Below are 12,789 nucleotides of genomic sequence, written 5' to 3'. Positions count from 1 at the left end.
TAATGGTTTTAGAAACGGAGACACCATTCCTGTATCTGTCTCCAGGCAGGTCCACCCACATGCAGATAAGCTCACAAACGAGTTCTTGGCATGAAGACTGGTACCCATGCTACACCATGCTTCAAGACAAAATTCTATTCATTTGTAATTAGAAATAAGTATTTCACAATATATTATTACATATTGTTTTTGTGATTAATCACTTTTCTTTAATTATTTTCAATTTGTAACAAAGAAATACATCCTGCATATCAGATATTTACATTATGATTAAAAACAGTAGAATATTTATAGCTATGAAGTAGCAACAAAAATCATTTTATGGTTGGGGTCACCACAATATGAGGAACTTTATTAAAGAGTTGCAGCATTAGGAAGGTTGAGAACCACTGCTCTAGTTCTTTAATGCTCTAGTTCTTCCTTCCCCCCACTATCATGACCTCATTTCTGCCTTACAAGTTGGATTAGACCAGAGCATGCACACTGTTGCAGATAAGAGGCCGCAACACAGGGAATCCAGGATAGACAGACCCCTCAGGGCCAACAATGAGAATAGAAATACCAGGAGGATTAGGGGAGGGTGGGGGGAGAAGGGGGAATCAATCACAAGGATTAACATATAACCCTCTTCCAGGAGAACGAACATTGAAAAGTGGGTGAAGGGTGACGGAGGATGATATAAGACATGAAAATAATAATCTATAATTTATCAAGAGTTCATGAGGGAGATGGGGGAGAGTGGGGGAAGAAATCAGGAGCTGATATCAAGAGCTCAAGAGGGAAGAGAGTGCTTTGAAAATGATGGTGGCAGCATATGTGCAAATGTGCTTGACAAAATGATGAAGGTATGGATTGTGTTAGATGTAAGAGCCCCCAATAAAAGTATTTAATTAGGAAAAAGAAAAGATTAGAGACCTGAAACCCTGAGGGGCAGTTCTGCTCTCTGCTATAGTGCTGCTAAGAGGGGGAGTAACGACTTGAGAGCACTGGGGATTTGGGTCTTATAGAGATGTCACCAAAGTAGCTCCTACCTCTCAATAACGTAGCTGCTGTGTCCCCTCACCTGTGCTCTTATTCCCCCCAGATCTCATATTCCCAGAAGGGGCAGACTGCATTACATGAGAGTATGGATACACACTGTTTGATAGCAAAGCCTTTCTCCTAAAAACTCACAAAGTCAGTCCACATGTGAGGTATTGTCAAATTTCCTGGGGATTTTGCTAAAAGGTACCTTTCAGAATCCGTAGATTCACCTTTTATTACCTGCATCTGTATTATTTTCCCAAAGTCTTAATTTTAGCTTTAGTAATGTGAAAGACTTACAGCATCACTCCAGGGGTCAGCACGTGAATCCTTGGGAATAAGCGTACATATAAAGTTGTTATGCAAAAGGAAAGCTTAAATCTCCATTCTCTGTGTAGCACACGACAGCAACACTTGTGAAGCACACAATATAGTCGTTCCTTATTATTTGACAAGTTCTAACTGAGGCAAAAATTACCAAGTATCAGGTTCACTGACTTTGGAGTGGTTTTAAACAGTTTGGGATGAAAGCTGTATTTCAAATTGTTCCACCTTAGCACTTTATCTCTATTAATATTCGTGGACTGCCTTCTAGTGTTTATCAGTACACATAAATATTTTATGTAGTTATGCTCAAATTATATATGCTTTGCTTTGCTGCTTTTTAAAATTTAGTGTTTTAATTTAGCCATGTTTCAAGTTGATACATAACTTGAATAATTATTATTTTCATGGCTACACACTTCATTAAGTGAATGTCAAAATGTTTTAAGCATTTTTGGCTTTTATATGAAATGCATATATTTATAAAGTGGCAATTACCTGAAGTACATAATTTTAGATATATAAAAAGAAAAATATATTTGAATATGGAAATTTTCCTTTGGCACAGAGCATATTTGTTTGCCATCTACTAAAGAATTCAAAGCAATAAAACTCTAAGGCCAATGTACACTGTGTCAGACTGACCTGCACCCTCTCAGGAAGGTTCATTCACCTGTTCCAATTTCTCACTTGAAGGCCCAGGTATATCTCTCTGCCTTCCCTCTTTAAATTGACCATGAGGAAATGGTAGATTACTCACCTCAGTGTCCAGCTGCTTGCCACAAGTCTTTCCCAACCACCCAGCTATTACATTCTCAGTCTGGCAATGGATTTGATTTTTTTAAACATTGCAAAGTCATACAAGTCCTTGAAGTTACCAAGTATAAACTTCAGAGTTTCTTAACTCCTTTTTTCATTTCTCAGAAACATTTATAATGAAGGCTCATCTCTCATAGGCATTTTCCAATTTTACTTTGTAAAAAACCAAGTTTCCATTTCCCCACAGTACCCTAGGTGAAATCACTTGTTTCTATAGGTATGGTGAGTCTCAGAAAAAATATGTAATAAAAATAAGAACAAGTAAGAGATGTATTTGATAGTAAAGATTGCTTACTAGCTTTAAATTTACAAGTAATTTATATAAAAATAAAACAACTAGAGTTAACATTTACTGAGAGTCTACCAGGCTAGCATAATGGCAAAGTTTACATACATTTTGCTTTAATCCTTACAAAAATCCTACAAAAAAGAATGACAATTAATTTCACTCTATAGAGAGGAAATGGAAATTAAAAAAATTTATCAACAACTGAGCAAGCTGTTTAGTGTTGAAAAAAGAGTTAACACTGAATTCTAATTAACTTATGAATCAATAAAATAACCTTACAGATAAATTATTAACATCTCCCAAATATGAGAAAAATTATTTTCTTTTTATTGTATGTACATAGGTGAAATAATATATACTCCAAATACATTTTATGAAATATAGTATAGTTTCCTTCAACCTTCATTCCAGTTATGAAATTATTTCCAGATATAATTTCAGAATCTCCGTTTCCACCACTGGCTAGCCCACTACCACCAATCACTTAGATATGGCTAAAGAGGAAAATTCTGTTTTCTAATCCTAGAAAACTAATGCAGGGTATTCACAAGGCAGGCCCTTTTCTATATACTTGGATACATCAATTAAGGTGTTGTGGTTGCTGTTAGGTGCCATCAAGTCAGTTCTTATCCATACGGACTCTGCGCACAACAGAATAAAACATTACCTGGCATTGTGCCATCTTCACAGTTGTTCCTATGCCTGAGCCCACTGTTGCAGCCAGCTGTCCATCTGACTCTTTCAGGGCCTTCCTCTGTCTCACCACACCCTCCAAATGATGAAGCATGATGTCCTTTTCCAGGGACTGGTCTCTCCTGGTAATATGTCTGGAGTATGTGAGACAGAGACTCACACATAGCACTTGATTATATGGAGCACTCTGGCAGCACTTCTTCCAAGACAAATCAATTTGTCCTTTTAGCAATCCCCGGTATTTTCAATATTCTTTGCCAGCATGACAATTCAAATGCATAGGAAGGCTTCTATCAGGGACATTTTTGTGCTCAAAGAAATAGCCCTGCTTTTAAATAGTGTGTAGAGGTCTTGTGCAGCAGACTTACATAATGCAATGCATCTTTTTATCTCTCAATGACTGCTTCCATGAGCATTGATTATAAATCTAAGCAAGAAAAATATTCTTGATAACTTCAATTTTTTCTTCATTCATCATGGTGTTAACTATTGGGCTAGTTGGGAGGATTTGGGGCTTCCTTATGTTGATTTTGTAATCCACACTGAAGACTGTAATCCTTGATCTTCATCAGCAAGTGCAAGTCTTCCTCACTGTCAACAAGCAAGGTTATGTCATCTGCATGTTGGATGTTGTTAATAAGCTTTCCTCCAATTCTTCTCCATATAAACCAACTTCTCTGATGATTTCCTCAGCATATGGATTGATAAACTTTGGTGAGAGGTTATAATCTTTTCTCATACCTTTCCTGATTTTTTTAAAAGCAAAGTTATTTTTTTAATTAAAAAATATTTTTTATTGGAGTTCATACAACCCATATCACAATCCATACATACATCAATTGTGTAAAGCACACTTATACATTCATTACCCTTATCATTCTCAAAATTTGCCTTCCGCTTGGGTTCCTGGAATAAGCTCCTCATTTTCCTTTTTTCCCTCCCCTCTTCTCCCACCCTCATGAACCCTTAAATTATTTATAAATTATTATTTTATCTTATCTTACACTGCCCAGCATCTCCCTTCACCCACTTTTCTGTTGCCCATCCCCCAGAGAGGAAGTTATATGTAGATCCCTGTGATAGGTTCCCCCTTTCTACCCCCTCTCCCGGCATCACCACTCTCACCGTTGGTCCTGAGGGGTTCATCTGTCCTGGATTTCCTGTGTTACCAGATCCCATCTGTACCTCTGTGCATCCTCTGGTCTAACCAGGTTTGTAAGGTAGAATTTGGATCATGCTAGTTGGAGGGAGGAAGGGTTTAAGAGTTAGAGGAAAGTTTTGAGTTTCATTATTGCTACACTGAACCCTGACTGACTCATCTCCTCCCCACTACCCCTCTGCAAGGGATGTCCAGGTGTCTACAGATGGGCATTGGGTCCCCATCATGAACTCCCCTCATTCACGATGATATGATCCCCCCCACCCGCCCAACCCCGCACCTTTGGTGCTTGAAACCTGATCCCCTCGGCCCTTCATGATCACACATGTTGGTGTGCTGCTTCCATGTAGGCTTTGTTGCTTCTGGGCTAGATGGGTGTTTGTTTACTTCGAAGCCATTAAGTCCCCAGATGCTATATCTCTTGATAGCCAAGCACCATCAGCCTTCTTCACCACACTTACATATGCACACATTTATCTTCAGCGTTTATGTGGCGAAGGTGATCACACAATGATGGTTTTTGTTCTTTGGTGTCTGCTACCTGATGCCTTCAATACCTCGTGTTCACTTAGGCTGTGTGCTTCTTCTTTGTGGGCTTTGTTGCTTCTGAGCTAGATGGCCGCTTGTTTGCCTTCAAGTCTTTAAGACCCCAGACGCTATATCTTTTGATAGGCGGGCACCATCAGCTTTCTTCACCACGTTAGCTTATGCACACGTCTGTCTTTAGCAATCATGTCAGGAAGGTGGGTATCCTGAAATGACCGTTTAGCTGAGCAAGGTGCTCTTGTATTGAGGGAATGCGCACAAGGAGGCCCAATGTCCACCTACTGCCCTACAATTAAACCTACAAATATATGCACATAGGTCTATTTCCCCCATAATCATAAATATATTTACATGTGTACATGTCTGTATTTAGGCTTCTATGTATGCCCTTTGCCTCCTACTCCTTTCCTCTATTTCCTTATGCTTTCCTCCTGTACCACTACCATGTTCAGCCTTCATTCTGGTTTCAGTAATTCCTCTCAGTTACTTCATCCTTGGTCACTTCCTACCAGTCCTCCCGTCCCCTCCTTCCACTGGTCTTGAACCACTCGTTGTTCCCTTGTCCCTGGGTTGGCCAACACCTCCTCCCTTCCCCTACCTCCCACAATCTCATGTTCCTCCAGGACCGTTGGTCCTGTTATTTTCTTCTCACATTGTTTGTCCAGCCTATCTTATCTAGGTGGACCTGCAGATAGAGTAATATGTGCATAAAAATGCGGATGACTTTGAGAGCAGCAAAGTGGCACATTAAAACATGTCATCAATGACAGCAACACTGACAAACTAACAAAGAAGCCAGTGACACACACAATTTAAAAAAAGAGGGGAAAAATAAAAAAGCAAAAACAAAAAGACAGCAAAAAACCCAAACCTGTTAGTAATTCAAGGTCTCTTTGTTGGCCTTTAGTAGTGTTTTCCAGATGAGTCTGATGGGGTGCCACGTCCTGGCCCTAAAGTCCATCCTTTAGACTCCCTCAGGACCTCCTTGCTCTGCTCCCCTCTCCACTCCATTGCATGCCCCCAGTGTTTTGCCTCAGTGTGGTGGGTGCAGCTCAGTTGCACATCAGAAATTGTGTCTCCAGTGCTGTCCTGTATAGGGCCATGGGTCAATGCAGGATATTGTATCTTGCCTTGGGGCCGGCTATGTGATCCTCTCTGTACATTGGGCCCTCTGAGTTGGGCTATAGTCCTCTGAGCTTGGTGGGCCCAGGTGTGTACTACTCCATTCTTCTTCCTTCCTTTGCTTCAGCTTCCTTCTGGGTGTGGTGTGGTAGGTCAATTTCTTTCCCACAACAGACAATTTATTTTCAATTTCTGTGGTACTCCCTTCAATGATGGGGTTCAGGCTAATTCTTGTTAGGGTGGCGTATGATCCAGTCTCTTTGTGGATTTCTCGGCCCATTATGTTGCCCTCCTGGTTTGGCGTCTCATGGTGGAGACTGTATGCATGTTCCAGTTCTGTGGGGACACAACCAATACTCTCGCCTGGGTGGGTTAGTGCCCTGTTCCCCCTGTGCCATCCACTCGGTTTCTCCCCATCCCGCTTCTCCCTTCACCTTCCCCTCTTCTCCTTCTTTATGTTGGGCTCTCTTGTACCTCCCTAAGTGTGGCTTGTCCTCCTTCCAATTATCTTTGCTTCCACCCGTTTATTGCGAGATAGGTGTTTATTCTTCTATTTCTGGCATGCTGATTGTACTTACCTCAGGGGACTCATGTTATACCTTTCCTTTTTTAAATTTGGCATATCTCTCTTAACATGATTCCTTCCAGCTCTTCCCATGAAATTACGTGTTTCATGTGATTGTCTGTGCTTTTCAGTGCTGCTTAGTACTCCATTGTGTGTATGTAGCAGAGTTTACTAATCCACTCATCTATCGATGGAAACTTAGGCTGTTTCCAAGTCTTTGCGATTGTGAATTGTGCCGCAATAAACAGTGGAGCACAGATGACTGGTCATGCTTTATTTGAGTTACAGTTCAATCGGTAAATTTTCTGCCCAACCCTTTATTCTTAGCATATTCTTGTCTATGCGCTTAAGATGAATCTCTTGCAGGTAACAGATTGATGGATTATGTTTTCTGAGCCAGTCCTCAAGTCTTTTTCTTTTAATGTACGAATTGAGTCCATTGGCATTCAGAGTTATCACTATCTGTGGATTCATAGTTGTCATACCCATTTTTGTGCTTTGGGTCTTTACCTATCTCACTTCATATCAGTGTGCTGTGTTTGAGGGGAGAGTTTATATCTTTTCCTCTTTTCTACCGGAGACCCTGTAGTTCTGGTAATTGTTATTGACATGTTGGCTTCTGGATGGAGATGGGCTATATGGTGGTCTCCTGTTTGTACTTGGTGGAGGTTGATCCTCTGGCCATAGTGAGTCAGCCAGTATTGGATGTCTTACAGTATATTCTTTGGGTCTTTCCTTGTCCTGGAAGACCCTTATCTCACCATAGATCTTAATGGAAAACTTGGCAGGGTATAGGATTCTGGGGGAGGCATTTTTTTCTTTCAGATTTTGGAAGATGTTGCTCCATTTTCTCCTCCTCTTCATGTTATCTGCCGATAGGTCTGAGCATATTCTTACCTGCATTCCTTTGTATGTGACTGTCTTCCTTTCCTTTGCTGATCGTAAAATTTTCTCTTTTTACTCTAAGTTGTATATTTTTTACTATCATATGTCTTGGCGTATGCTTCTTGGGATCTAGTCTAGCTGGTGTCCTTTCTGCTTCCTGTATGAGTGCCCTTGTTAGGGTGGGAAAGTTCCCTTTCAGAAATTACTTTCCTATCTTGACTGTTGACTTGTGTGTTATGTTGTGCTCAGGTAGACCGATTATTCTAATATTATTCCTCTTCATAGCATCTGTCATTGATCTCAAGCCAACTTCTGTTTCTTTAATTTTCCTTTCTGACTTTCTTTCTTGCTTGCTTAGGTCTGTTTGAGTGTCCTCGAGATCACTGATATGGTTCTCTGCCTCCTCAAGCCTAATCATAAATTCTGTGATCTTGTGGGTGTCTTCTGCTACCTTCCCTGTTAGATCCTGCAGTTCCCTTTGGTGGGTGGATTTCATCCCTGTTATTGTGGACTTCACCCCCTCTATTGTGGACTTAATCTGTTCTATATTTGCATCCTTATTCTGGTTTGCTTCCTACATCTGCATTACTGCAAGCAGACTTCTGAAGATTTCCTTCTGTGGCAGATCTGTATCTGTTTCTTCTATGAGAGACGTTAGTTCTGCTACTACATTTTGTCTCTGTTTTCTTTTGTTGGGTGTGTTGTGGTCTATTAATTTTTCCTCAATCCTTTCATAGGCCCTATGCTTCTGGGAGGCCAAGGGAACCTTATGTTTGTTACTTTTAAGGATTCTTTCAGGAGATTGCCTATTACCTGCTATAAAAATGGGGCAGACTGTTGTGTAGGCAGAGTTCCCCAAGGGCTTAGTGACTTCCAATGGTGAGATGTTTCAGCAACTGGAGTGGGTGCTGGAGCCTCAATGAGTGCACTCAGGCTGCTTTGACCTGGTTTGTCAGGGTACCCTTAGCAGACCCTTTTGTTTGCTTAGTAATAAAAAAAGACGAATTTAAAAGATTAAAAATTAAAAAATAATTTAAAACAAAATTTGGAGAGGAAAAAGAAAAAATTGGAGAGAGAAGTAGAAGCTCTAACAGAGGAGAGAAAAGAAGTGATAACAGTGGAAGTGGAAAGAGAAGAAAAAAGAGAAAGAAGGAAACTTATAGAAAAGGGGCAGAAGAGAAGTACTAGCAATAATGAAAAAGGAGGAAGAAAGAAGAGAGAATAAACACAGAAAGTAAAAGAAAGAAAAGAGAAAAACCAGCACGAGATAAAAGACGTATATAGATATAGATATTTAAATCCCACCCCCCTTCTTTTCACTCCAAGGTCTAGTGATACCTAATAGAAGGTGGAGGTGGGCAAGAACTCACTGCCATGGGCATGGTGCTGATCTGGGCTCCGGAACCGGTCTATGTGGCGGGTGTGGGGGGGGGGGGAAGCTCTTCAGAGCAGCAAGCACTCCCAGGTCCCTGCAGACCTGTAGAGTTGAGCCTGTGAGGAGAGGCTACACAGACGGCAGCAACCCCGCAGGGGAGGGCCTCCTGCACTGGCCGGAAAAGGCTGAGGCTGCAAGGTGTGATGATAGAGGTATAGGCTGCAGAGCCCACCTCCTATGCAGGCTGGCACAGGATTAGGAGCTGACACTGGGGACCCACAGGGCCCCTCAGCCATGAGAGCTGGCCGGAGCACACAGACGGCTCTGGCAGGGACTACAAAGCCGTGTCCTAGGCTCCCTAGCAGGCGGGGATATTTACCACTTAAGTCGCTGGCCTTGGGAGCGGTGCAGGTTCTGCAAGGACGTGGTCCAAGCCGGTTCGGACATCAGTGGCTCTCGGGGGAAACAGCGGCAATGGTGCTTTCCCTCTAACCTCGGAGGAATATGTCACGGCAGGCTCCGAGCTGGAGCCGCTGGCCACTGGAATCCCCATAGCGCACCGGGGAGGCAAAGCCTCTCTGGCAGGAGTGCAAAACCCTGTCGCTCGTGCTCCCAGTAGGCAGGAGCGCCCACTGTTCCACCTGGCGCTGAGGTCACTGAGGCCTCCAGGGATCAGAGGTATATTGCATGGCCCATTAGTGCTCTACTACACCCTGATTGACTCACACACCACTACCCCTATGACCCCTCCGTGGTGGGATGTTCCTTTGTCCATAGATGGGCTTTGGGTCTCCGCTCCAATCGCCCTCCATTCTCATGACTATCTGTAAATAATCATAGATTTGATGTGTTTGTTTTCAATTTTTATGTTCTGTATTACCTTTTTCCTGTCTTAATTAACCTTTTAGAATTTATGATGTGATAATACATGGAGGTGGTAAGAATGGGCCTCCTTGCTTTTTAGGGGTAAGTACAGAGTACTTTCCCATGAAAATGAGGTGTTTCTATTTCTAGATTGCTAGTAGTATTTCATTTGCTTTTCATTATGAAGTATTGTATTTTAAAAATAAACTTTATAACTGTATAAAATGATTGTTTTGTTAATATGCTGAATTTTATTGATTCATTTGTAAATGATTACCCAGATTTCAAGAGGTACCCTATTAAGTCATTGTGCTTTATCCATTTTACCTATTGCTAAAATGGATATGCTAATATTTAGTTGAGGATTTAAAAATTTATCTTTAATAATAGTAATGTTTTAAAATTTATTTTCTTTTTGTAAAGTCTTAGGTCATTAGTTTAAGCTAGCCTCATGAAGTGACTTGAGCTGTAGCACCTCTGCGTCTACTTCTTGAGTGAACTTGGGAAATATGACTGTCCTGTCTTCCTTCAGTGTTGGGTAGAGTTCACCGGAGAAAGCCTGTGAGCCTGGGGTTGGTTATATCTTGTTCTTGTAATGGGAAGTATTTTTGATAACAAATTCCATTTCTTTACTAGATAGAGGGATATTCAGAATTTCTGTTTCATCACTTTTAAGTTGTAGTACGTTATTCTTTTTATGACATTTGTCTATTTTTTTCCTGATTTGGCAAATTTGTGGACATATTTTTCTTATAGTAGAAATGTTATGTGTTGTTATGCTTCTGGTAATACATAATAATTTTTTATCAAAAGAAGCTATACAAATCCTTATTTAGTAGACCTAATTTACCTATTTTTGTGGTTAGTCTAGAAACATTGTATTATTAGACATAGAATGTAAAACAATGTTATTCTGTTATTATAGAGGGACAGAAAACACCAAGTCTTTATTTAAAAGACACCAACTGAGATGTATTTCAGGAGCACTAGGCACTGCAGGTACGGATAATTTAACACCGGAGAGATAGGGAGGCAATGACCTGGAATTCCATAATTACACAACCTGAACTTTCAGGTTTTCTGGAAGATACTTGTCTTTGGCTGGGTTATCTAGAGAAACAAAATAACTGACCAGTGACGAGTGATACAAAGGAATTTATATCAAGGAGATGGCTCACATAGTTGTATAAACAGGTAGGTCCAATCCTTGTCAAGTCCATGGGTCAGAAGTGATGTCAGAGGTTTCTTCTGACTTGCTCATCTGAGGGGTCTGCTGAACCATGATGAACCAAGCTCATGGATGCAGATTTGGATGCATTCAGCATCTGCAGGGTATAGACGGCTGTTGGGATTGGCAGGCAATAAAGAATGCTGTTGGTTCAAGTCTACATAAATGGAGGTCAAAAGACCAGATGAAGGATTCAAACCCACAAAAATTGAGCTACTCTCCCCACAGCATAAGCATATATATCTGTATATATATGTCACATGCAGCCCTAAAATCTCCTTCTAATTGCTTAAGTGCTGTAACCTGATCAGCAGGGCAGCATTCCATATTGCTTAACTGCATGAAGAAGAAATTAGCATCAGAATGGGAGGAAAGCTTGTTGACAACCTGTGATGGGCTGATGACACCACCTTGTTTACTGAAAGGGGGAGGATTTGAAGCATTTGCCGATGAAGATCAAAGATCACAGCATTCAATATGGATTATGACTCAACTTAAAAATGCCAAAACTCCTCAGAATTGGATTAATAAATGTAACACCATGATTAATGGGGGAAAGATTCGAGTTTTCATGATTTTCAACTTTCTTGATTCCACTATGTTTATTGAAGCAACAGTCAAGACATCACAAAATACATTACATTGGGTAAATCTGCTACAACACTTCTTTACAATATTCACAAGCAAGGAGGTTACATTGAGAGTTACGGTGCATCTGAGCCAATCATAATATTTTCAATGACTTCATTCCCAGGGAAAGTTGGACACTGAATAAAGAAGACTGAAGAAGAATTGATGCATTTGAGCTATGGTTCTGGGGAAGAATATTGAGAGTACTGTAGACTTCCCAAAGCACAAACAGATCTGTTTTGGAAGAAGTAAATCAGAATGCTCCCTAGAAGCAATGATGATGTGACTTCCTCTCTCACAATTTGGACGTGTTGTCAGGAGAGACCAGTGCTGGAAGATGACATCATGCCTGGTAACGTAGAAGGGCAGTGAAATAGAGGAAGACCCTTGACGAGATGGATTGTCATAGTGGCTGCAACAATGGGTTCAAATATAAGAACAACTGTGAGGATGGCACTGGATCAGGAAGTGTTTCATTCCACCGAACACAGGATCTTTATGCATTGGCATCAATTCGATGGCAACTAACAATATTAACTGTATTTGTATATGCCTAATGATATTAACTACATTTGCATATACCTATAATGTTATTTCTACTTTATCTTTCTATCCATCAGCTATCATCAACCTTTCTAATATGATTTGGAACCAACTATAAACTCTGGGACATCTTTGTAATGAGTATGGAATTTATTGCTATTCAGAAATTCTGTTTGCATGATCATGCATTTACAACATTGTTCTAGTGACATAAACTTTTGCAGGTCCCGAGTCATCTAAGGTTCTTCAGGAAGCCCTTAATTTCACAGGGTTAAAGGAATCTGGAAAAAAGTCAAGGATGCTTAAGAGCAATGCCAAAATATTTGTCTGGAAATTGTAACACATGGCTTAATTTATTATTTCATTAAATAAAACCACTCTAACACCTGATGAAAGCACATCAAATAAGAAATAATTTGGAACATATTTACTTATGTGTCAGATACAAAGTGAACTAAGTAATCAGACAATATGGATAACGCTATATTCTATACCTCTCCTGTCAGTACAAAATGCTGTTGTTTATTACGAAGGAGTCCTGGTGGCACTGTGGTTATGCTTGGGCTGCTAACCACCAGGCCAGCCATTCAAAACCCCCAGTCAGCTCCACAGGAGACAGACAAGGCTTTCTACTCCCTGGAAGAGTTACAGTCTCAGAAGTTCACTGGGGCAGAAATTCTATCCTATCCAATAGGGCTGCTGGGATTCAGAATTAACTAGATGG

Source organism: Tenrec ecaudatus, chromosome 2, assembly GCF_050624435.1.
Source record: "Tenrec ecaudatus isolate mTenEca1 chromosome 2, mTenEca1.hap1, whole genome shotgun sequence".
Lineage (NCBI taxonomy): Eukaryota > Metazoa > Chordata > Mammalia > Afrosoricida > Tenrecidae > Tenrec > Tenrec ecaudatus.
Note: the sequence above shows the minus strand (reverse complement) of the source record.